This window comes from Gigantopelta aegis, chromosome 1 (genome assembly GCF_016097555.1).
Source record: "Gigantopelta aegis isolate Gae_Host chromosome 1, Gae_host_genome, whole genome shotgun sequence".
Classification (NCBI taxonomy): domain Eukaryota; kingdom Metazoa; phylum Mollusca; class Gastropoda; order Neomphalida; family Peltospiridae; genus Gigantopelta; species Gigantopelta aegis.
Window position 1 is genome coordinate 19,359,308 of NC_054699.1, and position 20,821 is coordinate 19,380,128.

Here is a 20,821-nt window from a genome sequence, read left to right on the forward strand (position 1 = left end):
AAATGTGACAGCATTTCTGCCAGATGGTAAAATTACATACCCCAAAATCTTGGAAACATGTCTATAGTGTCCTTTGTAGTTGATATAGCCGGTTCTCTTGTTTGTACATTGTGCATTTACTAAGTATTACATCGGTGGGACCATTGGGCCATTTCTTGTTCCAGCCACGGCTGGTACATGAATATCAAAGGCTGTGGAATGGTGCATATAAAAGATTCCTAATGAAAAAATGTAGCAGGTTTCCTCTCTAACACTATACATCAAAATTACCAAATGTTTGACATCCAACAGCCGATGATTAATAAATCAATGTGCTCTAGTGGTGTTGTTAAACAAAACACTCTTTTTTTTATAAAAGATTCCTTGCTATATATATACTAATGGAAAAAATATAGCAGGTTTCCTCTCTAACACTATACATCAAAATTACCAAATGTTTGACATCCAATAGCCGATGATTAATAAATCAATGTGCTCTAGTGGTGTCGTTAAATAAAAGATCCCTTGCTACTAATGGAAAAATATAGCGGGTTTCCTCTTTAAGACTATACATCAAAATTACCAAATCCCATAGCCGATGATTAATAAATCAATATGTTCTAATGGTGTCGATCGTTAAGCAAAACCAACTGGGTTTTTTATCAAATATTATTACAATATTTAAATTTATTTATTTATTTTCAAAATGTGCATCATTATTCTGTGTATTCCTCCTGTTGCTGAGATAAATTAACCTGTGCAGGGTTATACACATTAACATAAAAATCCCAGTCTGATATAATATATACACACTGGCAGCGATGGGGATTATCTGATGAGGCACAGACAGAATTCCCTCAAGGTCTCAGTAGGTGTCTGGGTAATGTGTGAATCTCTTGTGGTGGTCACCGCACCTTGCTTCAGGCTGCCCAACGAAGCGGCCAACACGATCTGATCAGCTGTTTGAGGTAATGTCCGTACTGATCGTATCGAGGTAATTGTGTGGTGGATGGCCGTCACCAATTTGCCCTTATGTTTATCGATTGGGTCACGGTATATCGGTGCTGGGCATTGTGTTGATCGAGACTCGGTCTGCCAGCAGTGTTAGTGTTACACTAATAAGAACTGCTGGTCTGTGTGTGTGTGTATGTATGTATATATGTATATATATATATACATGTATATATGAGATTTATTTATAGGATATAGTGCATTTATCTATAAGCACTTTTGGTTTTTATGTATTTGCAGACTTTGTTTTACATTTAGTGTTATTTAAGACCAGAGTAGGTGTTTCGACAAACACAAAGTTGAGGCTTTATTTTATTTTATTTTATTAAAAAAAAAATTAATGGGTTTTTTATTATTCTTTTTGTATGGGGTTTTTTGTGGGTTGTTTTAGTACAAACTTCATATTATAAAGTTATATATTAAAGAGATTTTGTACTTGCAGAAATTTCATGTGAACTGAAAAGAGACTAATCTTTCTAACAGACCCAATCATGAGAGATCTCCAACATACATTGGAGATCACTTGCAAGATTTTTTAATTTTCATGAAAATATTCTGAATTTTTTTAACTGGCTGTAAACTTTTTGTATCCTTCAGTTCCTTGATCTTTGATGAAAAGCTTAGCTTAATTACTACTTTTGATAATGCTAAAACGTTTTCCCAGATTTTTTTGTCCAATGTGGTTTTCATTCTATGTTACATATATATTCAGGGTTTTTTGGGTTTTTTTTTTTATAAAATAATGATTTGGATATTTAATATACCCCTATATTACCCTTATTTCCCATGCCCATTTTTCATATGTCCCCATTATTTCCGAAAGATCTAGTTTTTCTGCTTCCATTTTTGGAAATACATATGAGCAAACCTGTTAAGCTAACAAAAAGACAAAAATATTATTTAATGGCATCGGTGAAGTAATTAGGAATTAATTTTGGATCATAATTTATTTTGCCTGCCATATTCTGTCTAGCATATTATTTTAGTAAGAATGTGTGGGATCATTTTATTCAACAAATGTCTTCTTTTTTCCCTTCTTTTTTCCTTTTTTTTTTGTTTGTATAATATTAGCAAATATTAATTTTAAATGCCACTTCAGCAGTAGCACTGGACTTCGTTTACTGGCCTCAGTGCTGTCATGGTTAAGCCATCAGACAAAAGGCTGGTAGGTACAGGGTTCACAGCCCAGTACCGGCTCCCACCCCAGAGCGAGTTTTAATGACTCGGTGAGTAGGTGTAAGACCACTATGCCCTCTTCTCTCTCACTGACCACTAACCACTAACCCACTGTCCTGGACAGACAGCCCAGATATCTGAGGTGTGTGGCCAGGACAGCGTGCTTGAACCTTAATTGGATATACGCACGAAAATAAATTGAAATAAACTGAAGGACTAGCTAGCTATCAAGGAAAAAGACAACACATATTATTTAAACCAGCTGGCCATGTACTTCTAATATAGCACGGGTCGGGACGGTGTGAGATCGATCCCCGTCAGTGACCCCATTGCGTTATTTCTGATTCCATCCAGTGCACCACGACTGGTATATCAAAGGTCGTGGTATGTACTACCCTGTTTGTGCGATGGTGCATATAAAAGATCCCTTGCTGCTAATTGAAAAGAGTAGCCCATGAAGTGGCGACAGCGGGTTTCCTCTCTCAATATCTGTGTGGTCCTTAACCATATGTCTGACGGCCATATAACCGTAAATAAAATGTGTTAAGTGCGTTTCTTTCTTTCTTTCTTGTGCCATGCCTGTGCTAGCTAGCTAGCTATCAAGGCAAAAGACAACACATATTAGTTAAACCAGCTGGCCATGTACTTCTAATATACTGCATGTGACATGTGATAAATCTTCCAACTCTGCAGCAGCAAATTAATTCTTAGATCGTTTTAACGTCCACTTGAGCTGTGTGGCGCTCTTCAAACGTATTTATTAACTGTACAGCATTTAAAACAGGGACTGGGCTGACAGAAATATTGCAGCCCAGTTGAAAGGCCACCTGGTATATATCTGCTGTGTCATGGTCGCTATATGGCCGATGACAGAGCCGTGTTTTGTAGAATTCTGACTTTGATGTAGGCGCAAATGAACTTTTCAACTTGCATGTCATACAGGTGTGTGTGTGTGTGTTGCTTGTCATCGTGGTCGGTTGTTGGTAGGTAGGTGTGGCGTGCATATATACTGCTATTTTTATATCCCAACAAAGGACACAGTGCCCCCGTTTTTACATTGTCTGCAGTCGAGAATGGTTGCTGGGCAAAGACGGACAGACATAATTTGTGCTTGCTTTGACCCCACTTGGATATGATTAATAGGTCTGGTTTGTATAATTGCTTATCTTCACTAGGATTGATTGGGCTTTCATCATTTGTGAATGTCCTGGCCTGTCTGTTTTGAGGTTAACATCATGGACTGTCAAATTGCAATGGTCTGGTAAGGATAACATGGACTGGAAAAAGATTGTCTTGAGGTTAACATCATGGACTGTCAAATTGCAATGGTCTGGTAAGGTTAACATGGACTGGAAAAAGATTGTCTTGAGGTTAACATCATGGACTGTCAAATTGCAATGGTCTGGTAAGGATAACATGGACTGAAAAAAGATTGTCTTGAGGTTAACATCATGGACTGTCAAATTGCAATGGTCTGGTAAGGTTAACATGGACTGAAAAAAGATTGTCTTGAGGTTAACATCATGGACTGTCAAATTGCAATGGTCTGGTAAGGTTAACATGGACTCAAAAAAAGATTGTCTTGAGGTTAACATCATGGACTGTCAAATTGCAATGGTCTGGTAAGGATAACATGGACTGGAAAAAGATTGTCTTGAGGTTAACACCATGGACTGTCAAATTGCAATGGTCTGGTAAGGTTAACATGGACTGGAAAAAGATTGTCTTGAGGTTAACATCATGGACTGTCAAATTGCAATGGTCTGGTAAAGATAGCATGGACTCAAAAAAGATTGTCTTGAGGTTAACATCATGGACTGTCAAATTGCAATGGTCTGGTAAGGTTAACATGGACTCAAAAAAAGATTGTCTTGAGGTTAACATCATGGACTGTCAAATTGCAATGGTCTGGTAAGGATAACATGGACTGAAAAAAGATTGTCTTGAGGTTAACATCATGGACTGTCAAATTGCAATGGTCTGGTAAGGTTAACATGGACTGAAAAAAGATTGTCTTGAGGTTATCATCATGGACTGTCAAATTGCAATGGTCTGGTAAGGATAACATGGACTCAAAAAAAGATTGTCTTGAGGTTAACATCATGGACTGTCAAATTGCAATGGTCTGGTAAGGATAACATGGACTCAAAAAAGATTGTCTTGAGGTTAACATCATGGACTGTCAAAAGTGATGGTCTGTCTAGAGGTTAAGAGAATGGACTGTCAAAAACAATATTCCATTTTGAGGTTAACATGGACTGTCAAAATTGATGGTGTGTCATGAGGTTAGTGTGGACTCGAAAGCAATGGTGTGTCGTGAGGTTAGCATAGACTCAAAAGCAATGGTGTATCATGAGATTAACATAGACTCAAAAGCAATGGTGTGTTGTGAGGTTAACATGGACTGTACAGTTGTGATGGTCTGGTGAAGTTAACATGGACTGTACAATTGTGATGATCTGGTGAGGTTAGCACGGACTGTACAATTGTGATGGTCTGGTGAAGTTAACATGGACTGTACAGTACAGTTGTGATGGTCTGGTGAAGTTAACATAGACTGTACAGTTGTGATGGTCTGGTGAACTTAACATGGACTGTACAATTGTGATGGTCTGGTGAACTTAACATGGACTGTACAATTGTGATGATCTGGTGAGGTTAACATGGACTGTACAGTTGTGATGATCTGGTGAGGTTAGCACGGATTGTCAGATTGAGGTTGCCTGGTCAGGTAAACTTCAAGAACGGTCAAATTGCGATGGTCCATTCTCAGAACCCAACCACCATCATTAAACTTTCTTGGGTTGTTGCTTTTTGTAACCCATTTACAACACTGAAATTGTTTGTTATTTGTTTGTGTGTTTACTTGATCTGTACACAAAGTAACTACTTGGCAATTCCTGACACCTTTTCACCTTGATTTTTCCAATCAAACACGTTCTACATTATATATATATATATATATATATATATAAAATCACAAGTTTTAAATCTCCAGGAATGAAGACATTTCATAATGCCGGTAATAAGAATACAATTCCTTTTATTGTTTGTGCTGGGGTGTCGTTAAACATCCATTCATTCACACATTCAATTCCTTGTTCATTCTGTGGTTGTTATACATCAAACTGTATTGTCCTTGGTCATAGCAACTGGAACGCTGTCTGGAAAAATGCGACTGGACGGAAATGACCATTGTGCCTTCCTTCTTCTACCCCTGTTGGTAACCGATCTGACCTGTAACTCTTTCTTAAGTGTCGGATTAACCTATCTGTGCTAAAAGGACGGCTTTTTAATGCAGATATTCACGTGCTGTAACCCATTCATTACCGTCATTTCGCTCTTTTTAACATCTCTTTGTAGAAATTTTCCCCCACATGACCTCGTTGTCGTGGTGTCTGTTCTGGAGCTGTACTTTCCATTTGGGCTTGTCCCCGACTCTTTTTTCTTCCTTCCTATAAGCAGCTATAAATCTAGTGCTGCTGTCACTTTTGTTGGGCAAGAAGAATTTACAGCAGGAAGCTTTAGAAATTGAAGTGCATGTACGGAGGTTGTGCAATCTTGAAAGTCCCTTCAAAGAACGTAAAACTAAACTTAAAACCGAAGCTAATCAGCAAATGTGATTTTCGCGTTTATTGTTCGTGTGTGTTTGTTATGCACTTTATTTATGAGCCTCGGTTATTTTATGTGTGTGTGTATGAAAATTTCAGGACAGACTCGAGATTAATGAGGTGGATTATTTTGCATCCATACTCGGAAAAATCCTTGATTTTTTTTATTTAATTTTTTTTTTTTTTTTTTTTATGGTTTCTTTTTTCAAGTGTGTGAAGAATGTTAACACATTTTTGAAAATCTGAAGTCCTCAGTTGTACTGTACTTAAAATTTGATTTGTAAAGAAGACAGATGTTTAAACACCACCACCACCACCACCACCACCACCACCACACCTAAAAAATATAAATCCCCCCCCAAAAAAAAACCACAAAAAAAAAAAAACATAAAAAAACCTCCAACAACTACAAGACAAAACAAAACAAACAAGAAAGAAAAAAACTAAATAAACTCAGACATATTAAAAACAAAACAAACCCAGACACATTAAAAACAAAACAAACAAAAAATAAAATAAAAATCCCAAACAAACAATCCACCTATAAATCAAGGTGTTGATATATTTTATCTGTGAAGTGTTTCCTTACACCGAGGGTTGAGTAACACCAGTACTGCAGGTGTACACTGTTCACAATTATTCACTCTGTATCCTGAGATGATCACCTGCCCTTTGGGCTGTGTGCAAACCTCACCAACAGGCACAAATTAATTCCACAGTTGACAAAGTGTCAGAAACACAATATCCTCTTTACGGCTCACATTGTCTGTTATATTAAGACACTCATGTCGGCTGTCTTCTAGTATAGAATATTTTTATTTAATTGTCGTCTTGGCATAAGCTAACCATTCATATATATATATATATATATATATACACAGTGAAACCTCTCAAAACCGGACCCTGTGTAAACCAGAATTCCTTCAAAATCGGACGTTTTTCAAGGCCCCTTTTTAAATATCTGTACGGAAGAGAACCTCTCTAAACTGGACCCTCTTAAAACTGGATTTTTGTACTTGGTCCCTAGGGTGTCCGGTTTAGAGGAGTTTCACTATATTTTTTAAAGCAATTCTCACCTTGTCTCTATATATCCACCCAAATCTCACAGCTGGAACTGAAAATAAGTAGTCCACAATGTAAACTATTTATGTAAAGTCCAATACAGTCACTTCTGTTTACCACATGTTTTTGTCCAGTCCACTGCAGTCCGATGTTTATATCAGTTATGTATTACAGCACAGTTACGGTACTTAATATGTGTTTACAATATTGTTATGTCCAGTTCAATACAGTCATGTGTTTACAACAGATATATCTTACAACACATTTATGTCCAGTCCATTATACTGTCATGTGTATACAACACATGTTTAGTCGGACCACTAAAGTGTTGTGTGTTTACAACACATTGATGTCCAGTCTAGTATACTGCTGTGCATTTACAGTATGTTTACATCCACTTCACTACCGTCATGTGTATTTACAACACATTTACTACTATACAGTAATAGATGTTTACAACACATTTATGTCCAGTCCGTCATACTGTCATGTGTTTACAACACATATCCAATCCACTAAGCTGCTGAGTGTTTACAACACATTAATTCCAGTCTGCTATACTGTCATGTGTTTACAACATGTCCAATCCACTAAGCTGCAGAGCATTTACAACACATTTATGTCCAGTCTGCTATACTATCATGTGTTTACAACACGTCCAATCCACTAAGCTGCCGAACATTTACAGCACATTTATGTCCAGTCTGCTGTACTGTCATGTGTTTACAACACATCCAATCCACTAAGCTGCCGAGCATTTACAGCACATTTATGTCCAGTCTGCTGTACTGTCATGTGTTTACAACACATCCAATCCACTAAGCTGCCGAGCATTTACAACACATTTATGTCCAGTCTAGTATATTGTTGCATGTTTAAAACACATTTATATCCAGCACACTACACAGACATCTGTTGACGACACACATATCTCTGTGTCATATGTTAAATAAGTATATAAGTAAGTAATTAAGTAAGTAAATGAGTTAAGTACATAAATAAGTAAGTATATAAATGATCAAAGTATTAGTATATGATAAGGTGTTTTGTGAACTGTATTGTTCTGTTTCGTTTTTGAAACAAAACTTGTGTTACTTTTTGTCGTAGGAATGGCAGTACTCTGTCACATTCGTCTGTCAAAGACTGTTCTCGTCTTTGATGGCAGTGAGTACCTGACTTACAGAACGCTTGCTTTTGCTTCATTGTTACTTGTTCGCAGGGGGGGGGGGGGGGGGGGGGGGATACAGGATTCTTCCAGGGAGGGGGTGCAGTTTAAACATAAAAAGTTGCATTTGGTGTAATACTAGTTACATACACTAACATGCATTACATTCAGAAAGTATTCTCCTAAACACCCAGCCAATCAAGATATTAGATTTCATTTACAAAAAAAGAAAAAAAGAAGAAGAATTAATTATGTTTATATGTTAAAAGGTTAGGGAGGGATTCCATGTCCTTATTCAAAGCAGTGTATGAAGCAATTCAGGAAAATGTGGGTTTTGTTTGAATCTTAATTTAATGACAATATGAATATTAGTATATCCATGGAGAGTTAGCATTTGTTTTCTTCTTGAATGACATTTGGTACATATAGGTCGATTACAGACAAAAAATGGTTGAAATGGTTACTAAAACGTGTTTTGTATACCTATATATAAACATGGAAAGCTTGATTGTCTATCACTTATAAACCTTACAGAATACAAGGAAATCAGGTTGTTTGGCTTTCTCCTTTCTTTGATGACAGTACACAATTTTATTATGCTCTACCCATTTAAAATTTCCTTTTGCTTGGTCGTTTGATGACTTTGGATATATATGAGCCTATAAAACTTGCTTTTGTTTGGTTCTTCATTCATTGACATATTTATGAACATTTTGCTTTGCTCACATGTTTGATGACTGGGTCCAAAAATTTCTAAACATTGCTTTCACTTAGGGTTTTTTCTTCATTGACAGTATACAAGTTTCCTGTGCTGTTTGTTTGTTTTTGAAATTTAGTTAAGATGCATATGTATGTAAAAAAATCTCTGCCCTCCCTCCCTTCCCTCCTCCACTTTTATCATGTTCTTAAAAAAAATGTTTGCCTGTTTCCTATTACATACTGAAAAATTAGTATGTACATGTATCCGTAGCATTTTGGGTGGGGTTTTTTTTTAATTATTTTATATGGAACCTTTATACAAAAACAAATTTAGTTAAGATGCATATGTATATAAAAATCACTTCCCCTCCCTCCACCACTTTTATCATATTCTTCATGTTCTTCAAAAATGTTTGCCTGTTTCCTATTACATACTGGAAATTAGTATGTATCCATAACATTTTTTTATTTTATTTTATTTTTATTTTTTATTATATGGAACCTTTATAATCACAACATTAAAGAGACTGTTTACTGTAATTTTCTTAGTAATCAAAGGTTTCTTAGTGAGCAAGGTTAAAATTATTATAAGGTTGGTCAGATAACTGGAATCAATTACAACATTTTCTGTTCCGCCTATAATCCTTCACTTAATTAGTGGCTAAATATCACAAAATGACTAAATTCACCAATCTCTTCCACCGTATATATTCACCTCAAGGATGTGTGCGTGTAATAAGAATCCATTTGTACATGCATGTCTCCATGCCGTATGTACGTATCTGTGATGGCATGCAATCTCAGACATTCTCCGATGCACAGCGTACTGAAAGATAACCATCGGCTTCATTTGTGTTGTCATTCCAGTGATGAGCAAGATGAATAATCTCTTTGTACTTGACCTGGTCGAGCTACATTTCGCTTTTCTCGCATGTCTGGATTTTTAGTTTTTTTACTCTCTTTTTTTTTCTTCTTCTTTCCCCCATTCTTTCGAGATCTGGTGTACATGGAACAGTCGCAGTTAGCGTACCTTGCACATGTGTTACCCAGCAGAAAACAATTGCAGAGTCAAACAGGCGTGTAGAGTAGTTGGGATGGCAAATTTTTGTGGAGTTTTGTCGCTGAGGTGTGAAGCAAAACAAGCGTATAAACAAATTTTTTTACATCACTAAGATGACTGTGTGGTCTGGCTGTGTGTGTGTGTGTGTGTGTGTATAACATGTGCTTTTGTACTTTGTGTGAAAGAAGAATGAAAAACATGCATGTGTATGCACACACACACACAGACACACACACACAGATGCACACACACAGACACACACACACATACAAACACATATACACATACAGACACACACACACACAAAATTAATTTCACTTCTACTTAAATCTATCTCCATGACGTCGGACATATGGTTAAGGACCTCACGGATATTGAGGGAGAAAACCCGCTGTCGCCACTTCATGGGCTACTCTTTCCGATTAGCAAGAGATCTTTTATATGCACCATCCCACAGGCAGGGTAGTACATACCATGGCCTTTGATATACCAGTCGTGGTGCACTGGCTGGAACGAGAAATAGTCCAATGGTCCCACTGACCACCCAAACAAAAACAATTCCTTTTCTTTCCAAAATTAATTTGTGCTTTGGTAAAAATGCACCATACAATCCATCCTGGCTTTTGTGTTTTTAGTACTATTCTAATTTACCTTTTGTTTGGACACTGATTTATAGTTGTACAATATATACATCGATCATGAAGTAAAGTAGTTTGTCTAGATGTCTCACGCATGTGTATAAGGCTGGTAGAAACCTACAGTTGGTTAGAGATTGAAGTCGCAGATGGAAATTGAGACAAAGTAATCACCAGCATGTGGAATGGTGCTAGGGAGGAACGACATATGGTAAAAAATGTGCTACGACCTCAAACTGTCCCGCCCACAATTAGTTTTTAATTTTTTTAAAACAAGGCAGATTTTAAACAGCTGCAAAATCTGTTGATTTTTAATAATTTGGAATTAAAAAAAAAAAAAGTGTTCAGATATATAGCAGTTACTGTAGTTCAGGGCTTCTAGAATTTTATAAAAATCCACTAGCCATGGGATCAGTGATTTTAAAAATTTATTAGCCATGATTAAAAATTCACTAGCCCAACTTTACTTTAAGTTAATCAGGAGTGGGAATTCTCCTCAGATCAGCTCTTTTCCTCTCATGGAACATTGTGTTTCCTCGCATTTTAATCATCCTTTCCTCCAAAATGTGTCAGATTTTAACCTAGGATTTCAAGAATTTTCGGGACTCCTCTAGATTTCCTCTTTTTTACAGTTCACCAATTCTCACCCCTAGTTAATACAATTTTACTGTCTGTCATCCAATAGACGATGATTAATCAATCAATGTGCTCTAGTGGTGTTGTTAAACAAGATATATTTTATCTTAAATACAATCAGTGTGCTCTGATGATGTTCTTAAACAAAAAAACTACTTTTAAACCTTTTACTTTACACCGCAGCCTTTGATATGTATACCAGTCATGTAGTATGGTCTGATGTGGTGTTGAATAGTATAATCATATTACTGATGTGGATGGGTTTTTTTCCCCCTTTCTTTCTTTCGTTCCTTTTTTCTTCTCTTGATGATGTTGACAGCTGCGAATTACTGAATTCCAGCTAACAGATACTCCTGCTTCTTGTCTCGTTCTTACCGTAGACTGCTTACATCTTTCAGCTCACTGCATACAGACATTTGGTCCAAATTAGAGTGCAAGAACCAAGGGCGGTGCTTGTTTTTTCTGGAGCGAAGAAAACAAAACGAGATGTTAGTTTTATTTTTTTAAGTCTCTCGAAGTGCCTCATCCCATGAAACATGAACTACCTTCTGATTCATTAAGAAGGTAAACCCTCCTCGATATCTCCCTCCCTCCACCCATCCCTGATATGTGATGTTTAAATTACGAAAATATTGAAAATTATAGTTTTTGTACCATTAGGAGTAGGGGGACGGGATTTAGCATAGTGGTAAAGCGCTCGCTCAATGTGCAGTCGGACTGGGATCAATCCCCGTTGGTGGGGCTATTTCTCGTTCCATTTAGTGCACCATGACTGGTATATAAAAGGCCATGGTATGTGTTATCCTGTCTTTGGGATGATGCACCCTTGCTGGTAATCGAAAAGAGTAGCCCATGAAGTGGCGACAGCAGGTTTCCTCTATCAATATCTGTGTGGTTCTTAACCATATGTATGACACCATATAACCGTAAATAAAATGTGTTGAGTGCGTCGTTAAATAAAACATTTCCTTCCATTGGGAGTAGCCTATGTAGAAATAACCTTACCTTATGTTAGAAACCAAATACTGTAGATCCTGAACTTAATTCGATCATATATAATATCAGTGCCAAAAATGCTAGTTTTCGTGTTATTCGCATTAATAATATGACTCATTTACATGTATTTCTCTGTTTTGTATCACACTATTAAAACAGACAAAGATTAAAATTATTATACATTTATAAAACAACTGGAGCACAATTCATCGAAAGCAAGACATGCAGACTAATTGTCCAATAGTCTTAGTTTTTACTGTTCAAGTTCGCTGCAACTTTGTCGGCATATCTTAGGAAGATATTAGAAGTAATATTTCATAGGGAGGTCACTCGCATTAATTTCATGTCACATTTTAGTCTGCCCACTGTCACTCGCATTAATTGAGGGACATATTAACTTCCGGATCTACAATAGTCGTAGTTTAAAAGGTGCTGATGTGTTGTCAATCATTCCTTTCCTTTCATTCCTAGACATTGCAGAAGCGGGATTTAGTTCAGTTGGTAGAGCGCTCAATCAAACCCCTTGATTGTTTTTTTCCTATTCCAACCACTGCCCTACAACTGGTATATCAATTATGGAAATGTTTTATTTAACGACGTAGTCAACACATTTTATTTACGGTTGTGTGGTGTCGGATGGTATATCAAAGGTTGTGGTATGTGCTGTTCTGTCTATGGAAAAGTACATATATAAAAGATTCCTTGCTGCTAATGGAAAAATGTAGTGGGTTTCCTGAAAGACTATATCAGAATGGCCAAATGTTTGACATCCAGTAGCTGATGATTATTTTAATCAATATGCTCTAGCAGTGAAATTATATCACCCCCTCCCCCCCCCCCCAAAAAAAAAAAAGAAAAGATATTTTTTTTTTTTACACAAACCAACTTTAACAAAATACCCCCCAAAAACAACTTTAACTTTCTTAGACTTCGCCTTTCAAGTTCCCAGTAAAAGTAGATCACTTTAAGATCAGTATACAAGATAAATTATTTAGCACAACAGTGTGGGTGAATGGAAGCTACGAGTAGATGTCTATGTTCTGTTGTCCATGGCGATGCACGGTTCTCCCGCTAACACTTGCGTCATCGGGCAATTGCCGAAGACAAAAGGCGTTAATATTTAATGCTGTTCTTGATGTGCACTGCAGTAAAATAGGGCAGATTAATTGTTGTAAGTGGCTGTGAGATGAAACATTTATAACAGCAATTAATGAAAGCATCAAGTTCATTCTGACGTTTTGCATGCATTTGGTTTTGAATATGTCTGTCTATGTGTAGACCCATTCTCTGATAGTGTGGGGGAAGTGGGGAGTTCTTGTCTCAACCAGTGTGCCCCATGCAGGTTTTCTGTCGGAGGGTACGAAGGGTAAAATATGTACGCGAAAATCTTGGAAATTAATGGATACTTTAAACAAAAGATTATAGTAAAAGAACTGGCCAGGACCCCGTTCCACGAAGCGATCTTAGTGTTAAGATCACCTTAAGTGCATACAGTAGTTATGCATTAGTAATGCATTTATGGTGATCTTAGGGCTAAGATCGCTTCATGGAATGGGGCCCTGGTGCTTATATAACACTTTTAGAGTCTAGACTCGAGACTTTTAATAGAGTCTAAGACAGTGTTGTCATGACAACGCCTTACAATTTGTATGCGTGTGACGTCATTAAAGATTGAGTCTGGACTCTGAAAGTTTTATAAGCACGGGCCCTGCTGTTTACAATTGGTCAAAGTACATGAAATAATACACTGTCCAGTTTCAAAAAGATTTCACTTATTATCTGTTTTTATTTTTATTTTTATTACGTACCCTAAAATTATTTTCAACTGGTACCGTATATCAAAGCCTGTGGTATGAGCTGTCCTGCAAAAGAGCATATTAAAGATCTCTTGCTGCTAATGGAAAAATGTAGCAGGTTTCCTCTATGACTGTTTGTCAGAATTACTAAATGTCTGACACCCAATAGTTGATGATTATTAATTAATCAGTGTGCTCTAGTGGTACCGTTAAACAAAACAAACTATAGATACTATTAATGGAGTTTTCTGTATTGCCTAATTTTAATATTTACTAAATATCATAATTGTCATCTTATGTTAGATAATTTCTCGCTCCAGCCAGTGCACCACGACTGGTATGTGTGGCTGTGGTATGTGTTACCCTGTCTGTGGGATGGTGCATATAAAAGATCCCCTGCTGCTAATCGAAAAGAATAGCCCATGAAGCGTCAACAGCGGGTTTCCTCTCACTATCTGTGTGGTCGTTAACTACATGTCTGACATCATATAACCATAAATAAAATGTGCTGAGTGCGTCATTAAATAAAACATTTCTTTCTTTTGGTGTGGCGGGGGGGGGGGGGGGGGGAGAGGGGAGTGTTGTTATTTAAAAAAAAAAAAATAATAATAATTAATGGCTTTGTTTATTTTAGCTAATATTTGTTGTTCGTAACTCGCACGTCGTGATGTTTGAACTCATTAGTGTTGTACTCCCGTTGGTCATTACAAGAGACCCTATTAAAAGTACAATCTGACGGAGGTGTCATACCAACAGCGGCTAAGTGAATGTGATCAGTTCATTAGTGTTTTCCAATCTCCATCGATTTGCACCGTGTCGTGTTAATTTCTGCGAAATGAGACTTGTCACATTTCCGTGTTAAAATAAGAGCGGGTATCCATAATAGCATTAGTTTGTACGCGGTAAGTCCTGTTTAAGAAGAAAATGTGTTGCAAGTGTTTGGCATCACACGTTCACAGAGAATGAGCTTTTTGTACATTTATGGACAGTGTATTGGTCATGAGATGTGGGGTATTTTTTGCCACCTTAATATGTTTATTTAAGGACAGTATATTGGTCATGAGATGGGGGTGGGTGGTTGCCACCTTATTTTGTTAATTTAAGGACAGTATTTTGGTTATGAGATGGGGGGTTCCACCTTATTTCGTTCATTTAAGGACAGTGTATTGGTCATGAGATGTGGGATAGTTTTTGCCACCTTATTATGTTTATTTAAGGACAGTATATTGGTCATGAGATGGGGGTGGGTGGTTGCCACCTTATTTTGTTCATTTATGGACAGTATATTAGTCATGAGATGTGGGGCATTTTTTGCAACCTTATTTTGTTCATCTAAGGACAGTATATTGGTCATGAGATGGGGTGGGTGGTTGCCATCTTATTTTGTTTATTTAAGGACAGTATATTGGTCATGAGATGGGGGTGGGTGGTTGCCACTTTATTTTGTTTATTTAAGGACAGTATATTGGTCATGAGATGTGTGGGGGGGGGGGGGGGTTGCCACTTGATTTTGTTCATTTAAGGACAGTATATTGGTCTTGAGATTTGGGGTATTTTTTTGCCACTTTATTTTGTTCATTTGAGGACAATATATTGATCTTGAGATTTGGGGTAGTTTTTGCCACCTTATTTTGTTCATTTAAGGACAGTATATTGGTCATGAGATGGGGGAAAGGGGTTGCCACCTTATTTCGTACATTCAAGGACAATATATTGGTCTTGAGATGTGGGGTAGTTTTTGCCACCTTATTTTGTACATTTAATGACAGTATATTGGTCATGAGATGGAGGGTGGGTGGTTGCCACCTTATTTTGTTCATTTAAGGACAGTATATTGGTCATGAGATGGGGGTGGGTGGTTGCCATCTTATTTCATTTATTTAAGGACAGTATATTGGTCATGAGATGGGGGTGGGTGGTTGCCATCTTATTTCATTTATTTAAGGACAGTATATTGGTTATGAGATGGGGGTGGGTGGTTGCCATCTCATTTCATTTATTTAAGGACAGTATATTGGTCATGAGATGGGGGTGGTTGCCATCTTATTTCATTTATTTAAGGACAGTATATAGGTCATGAGATAGATGGGAACAGGTATAGATTAAAGCATAAATTTGTTATTTGATTTTACTACAATATATTTTAATCAGTTCCAGAACAGCTAGCCTTTTAAGCACTAAGCCAGCTAAAGACTGCAGATGACGAAAAACTAAATGACAGCTCTGTGCAAAACAAAGCATGCATCATCCTTGTGTTACATTAACGATAATAATGGAACTTTTTATTTTCAATTATCCATAAGTAATGAACTTCTTCTTTTTTTCTCTCTCTCTTTTTTTTTTGCTCATTTGGCTCTGAAAATCCTAGTCTGCTGCGATATATACTCCTGGGGGAAAACAACAACAGACGTAATAAAAACTGTCGATGGGAGCCAATTTGAAATGTACTTTATTTTTACCTTATTTTTTTTATTATTATTTTTTTTCATTTTTTTTTTTACTCAGAAAATCCTAGTCTGCTGCGATATATATATACTCCTTGGGGAAAAAGACAACAGACAGTAATGAAAAACTGTCGATGGGAGCCATTTTGAAAATAATGGCCTGCCTGGCAGGTGGAATCCCAGATGGTATTACGGCTCTGCTGTACGACACACATCATCCACGTGATGTTGCACAGACAAGATATAGTACAGCGTTTTTCGTTCCTCTCGACTGTACTGCCACATGGGGATGGCCAGTCGAGATTTACTTGCAATATGAGATACTGATTAGCACTTTAGCGCCAGAGACAGGAACACATAATGCAGATGGATTAAGTTTTGACGGCGGAAAGAAATTTGATTATTTGATGCTTGGTTGCATGGAGATGTGATGTGATCACCATAGGCTGAAATGGAGCGTTTTCGATTTTCTTGTCTCTCTTCTTTTTTTATTTTTGGAAACGAAACATGCAAAAAAATATATAAAAAATTATGAGCAGGATATTTGTTGGATTTTAAGAACACGTGGAGGATTTTTGTCCTCGTGGGTGGTCGGGCTCGAATTCATTTAGTTTTCTGGAAGTTAATGGAAGGGTTAAGCAAACAGCATGTGCAACGGCACTTGCGTAATGTGCAAATGTGTGTGTTCACATTGTGTACAGTCATGGAAGAGTTAAACAAATATATAATATTCTGCGTTAATTGATATTTGTTTGTGTGGTATTACTGGGTCGTTAAAAAGTAAATTTCTTGAATTTAAATATACATATGCAATTAAATCAGTTTGGGGGTGGTTTGGAGGAGAAAAAAACAACTTTAATACCAAATTGGTATAGGCAAAACATTTGGTATACTTAAAGCTTGTTTTGCTTAAAGACACCACTAGAGCATGTGCATTGATTAATTGACTTTTGGATGTTAAACATTTTGGTAATTCTGACATGTAGTCTTAGAAAAAATCTGCTACATTTTTCATTAGTAGAAAGACATCTTTTATTTGCACTTTACCAGACTGGCAGGACAGTACGTACCACAGCCTTTGATATACACGTTTCAATATTCATCATATTGGGTGGGGGATAGGGGTGGTTGGAGAGTGCATAAGACATTTTGGGTTTTTTACTTTTCTATAGTCCCTTTCTAAATATCGGTACAGAATATAGCCTCTTTAAACCAGACACCCCTTAAAGCCAGACTTGTTGCTTTGCTCCATGAGTGTCCGATTTAGAGACTAGGGTGGTTTCACTGTACGACCAAATTCGCCATTCTCTTGGATGATGATGCACTTTACACACAGACAGGATCGCACCTAGCGTGGCGCCATACATCAGTGGCGGGAACCCCCGAGTGGGCGCTCGTCTGCGATGACAACTAATTTCTTTCCTTTTCGTTAGTCTTGATTGTGCTCCATTAAATCAATTTGCACCACCCGACATTAAAGAATAATTATCGCTAATTGCTCTCCAGTGCATTAATTATTAAGTGGATTTGGGGGGGGGGGGGGGGTGGGGGAGGAAACCACACTCTTGTGTATTGTCGTCCAATGCTAAAGGTTGTCAAACTATAGGAGGGATTCGCATTGCCCATGCAAAATAACTGGTACTGTCATAATACTGAGAGGTGGGACATAACCTAGAGGTTAAGTGATCACTTGATGTGCGGTCAGTCTAGGATCAATCCCCATCGGTGGGCCCCTTGGGCTATTTGTTTTTCATTCCAGCCAGTGCACCATGACTGGTATATCAAATGCTGTAGTATATATCCTGTCTGTGGGATGGTGCATAGAAAAGATCCCTTGTTTCTAATAGAAAACTGCCTCCCCCAACTCCAAAACCTTTTCCTGTCCTGGACGGAGAAGCCGGTCCAGGCCGACACCTGCACCCATGACAGGCGTGCGCTACAACAGCTTGTTTTGAATATGCAAATTAAACCCTATCACCTGACCTCTCTAGGATTATATGTTGAATTACCAACTGCCAGTAGCCGATTATTAATAAAGCAATATGCTCTAGTGGTGTCGTTAAACAAAACAGACTTTAACTTCATTATAATACTGCTGTTGACTTGTGATAAGTGGGGTGGGATCTAGCTCAGTCGATATGAAGCGTGTGCCTGAGGTGCTTTGACTGAAGGATTGAATCTCATGGACGAACCCCATTGGGATTTTTCCCATCCCAACCAGTGCCCCATGACTGGTATATCAAAGGCTGTAATATGTGCTCAGTGTTTCTGCTAGAAAGAAATTTATGGGTATGGCGCTATGGAATTGAATGCAACCACAGACAACAGGGGCTATGAGGGGGCCTCCCCCAGAAAGAAAATGAGTTACGTTTAGGGTTAGGGTTAAGAAAATCATACAGTAATAATAAAGAGTCATTAATTTTGTCAAAAGGTTAACTGAAAAAACTTAAATCTGCAAAAAAATGTTTGGGTATGGCGCCATACCTGTTTTACCCTCAGGCAGAAACCCTGGTGCTGTTATGTTTGTGGGGAAAGTGCATATAAAAGATCCTTTTTCCTTAATGCTAATGAAGAAAAAATAGAAAGATAATAAATACAATGTCACGGTTATGTATTTGTCTTATGTACACATTCCCGTGTAAAACTAAATATGTATCTATGTTTCTGACATGTACATGTATGTACATGTAAATATAAAAAATACACAATTTTTCATGGACGTTTATGTTGAATTTATTAATGTAGTCATTTATTTAAATAACAATAAAGTACATCTAATTTACTGGCAAATATGGGAACACTTTAAAAAAAACAAAAAACATTATCATGTGTGTGCATGCTAGCTTTCTTGCATGTATGTGTCTGTAAGGTTGGTTGAATGTAGCACAATTTTATTCAGTCTATACATGTGTGTACGTCACATTTAGTTACCTCAATAAGATTGGCACAGCATGTATATGCTTGGCAGGCCATGCACTGTTGCATATCCTGAATTGAAACCTCTCAAATTTGCATATTAAAAAACCCCATTTACCATTAAAAAAAAATCATTTAAAAAAAAAAATACACAAAAATAATAATAAATAAAATACAAAAAAAAAAAATCACAATCTAATATAATTACCTGTTTTCTATTCACTAAAAAACATTTTCATTCCACTTTCACATTAGTGTTATATACAAAGGCACAGACACTTAGCTGCACATAATAAGCCAGCCAGGCGAACCACTTATAAATGCATTGGGCCAATTTAAGTTATATAAGCGACGGGTAAAAACTGTCCTGGGTGCATGCAGACACCACAAATAAGGACTGACACGCATGACCGGCCATTGATGGAATCAATTGTCGCCTTTTATGCTACTTTCTGAACAACCAGCCATGCTTGTCTGGCTGTGGTAAACACAGAAGAGTCGCATGTTCCATAAACCAGGGCACTTTGTCCCCTCACACCTACACACACACTCAGCTAGACACAGGAGTGTGGTAGGAGTGTGGTATATAAACCGTGGTGAGTTATCATGTGCAGTGTAGAAGATAGTGTCACCCTTGTAGCTTAATTCATTCATTCTTCAAAAGGACGGTGATGAGGATCGGGATTTTTTCACTCAAGGAACAGTGATACTGCTTTCGTGTGCTTTGTTTGTGTCGACCGTGGACCGGTTTCAGACGGTATTTGTTCTTTCTGTATCTCCCGTCTGTGTTTATTTATCTGTGGCTTACTTAAGTTATAACTGTGGTCAGACCAAGACTGGGTGATATCTGAATGGCAGGATAACCAGTGTGAGCTGTCGTCCTGTAAGTAGCTTAGCGTGGACAGTAATGGGATTGGATTGCTGCCGATAGCCGATCATCAAGTAACTGCTACCGCTGTAATTATGTAATGTTTGTCACGTCGGGGCTTCGGTCCACTCAGAAAATGGTTACGCCGCCGTAATTGTAATAAATATTTAATAGAATTTGGCTTAAGCCTGTGTGAGCTGTATTGTGTGTGTGGCTGTACGGGAGAGCGAACTGTGTGATATTCAGTTACATTTATTTACGCTGTCCTAGATTGGGTTGTATGTATACTGAGATTAAAAGAAAGGAATGTTTTTGTTTTGTTTATATAACAACTCTCTTCTCTCCCCCCCCCCCCCCCCCCCCCCCCGTCATATTATTAAACTATGGCTGTTTGGTGTTAGATGTCAATGGTGTAGGAAGGTGCCAAAAAGTATGTGGTGGGGGGGGGGGGGGGGCACACTTTTATACTATTATAAAGCAAAATATCTGAAAAGTAGTATAATAGCAGTATAATACCCCGCACTTCCTACACCAGTGGGTGTCTTTAACCTGGTAATTATGACAGTTGGTTTAGGGAAGTGAGGGGATAGCTGAATTGAAGGGAAGGTATTCGTTGGATTGTGTTACTGAATCCGATCTGCATATTTGGCTTAGGATCAAGGCTTTAAAGAAAATGGCCACCTGACCCTTAAGAAATTGGATTTTTAAACCAGTATTGATTGTCACCTGACCCTTAAGAAATTGAATTTTTAAACAAGTATGGATAG

At 37.5% G+C, this 20,821-nt stretch overlaps 1 protein-coding gene across 11 annotated transcripts in view; it reads left to right on the forward strand.

The window, feature by feature from the left end:
* LOC121371608 (muscleblind-like protein 1) overlaps nt 1-20,821 on the forward strand; it is a 334,396-nt gene that overhangs the window by 187,147 nt on the left and 126,428 nt on the right. Inside the window, exon 1 of one of the 11 annotated variants that reach the window (XM_041497635.1) lies at nt 18,668-19,943. The exons of the other annotated variants lie outside the window; for them this stretch is intronic. The gene's annotated coding sequence lies outside the window, so the exon portion shown is untranslated. Of the gene's footprint in view, nt 1-18,667; nt 19,944-20,821 lie in introns of those variants that run through there. 11 annotated transcript variants of the gene reach the window in all.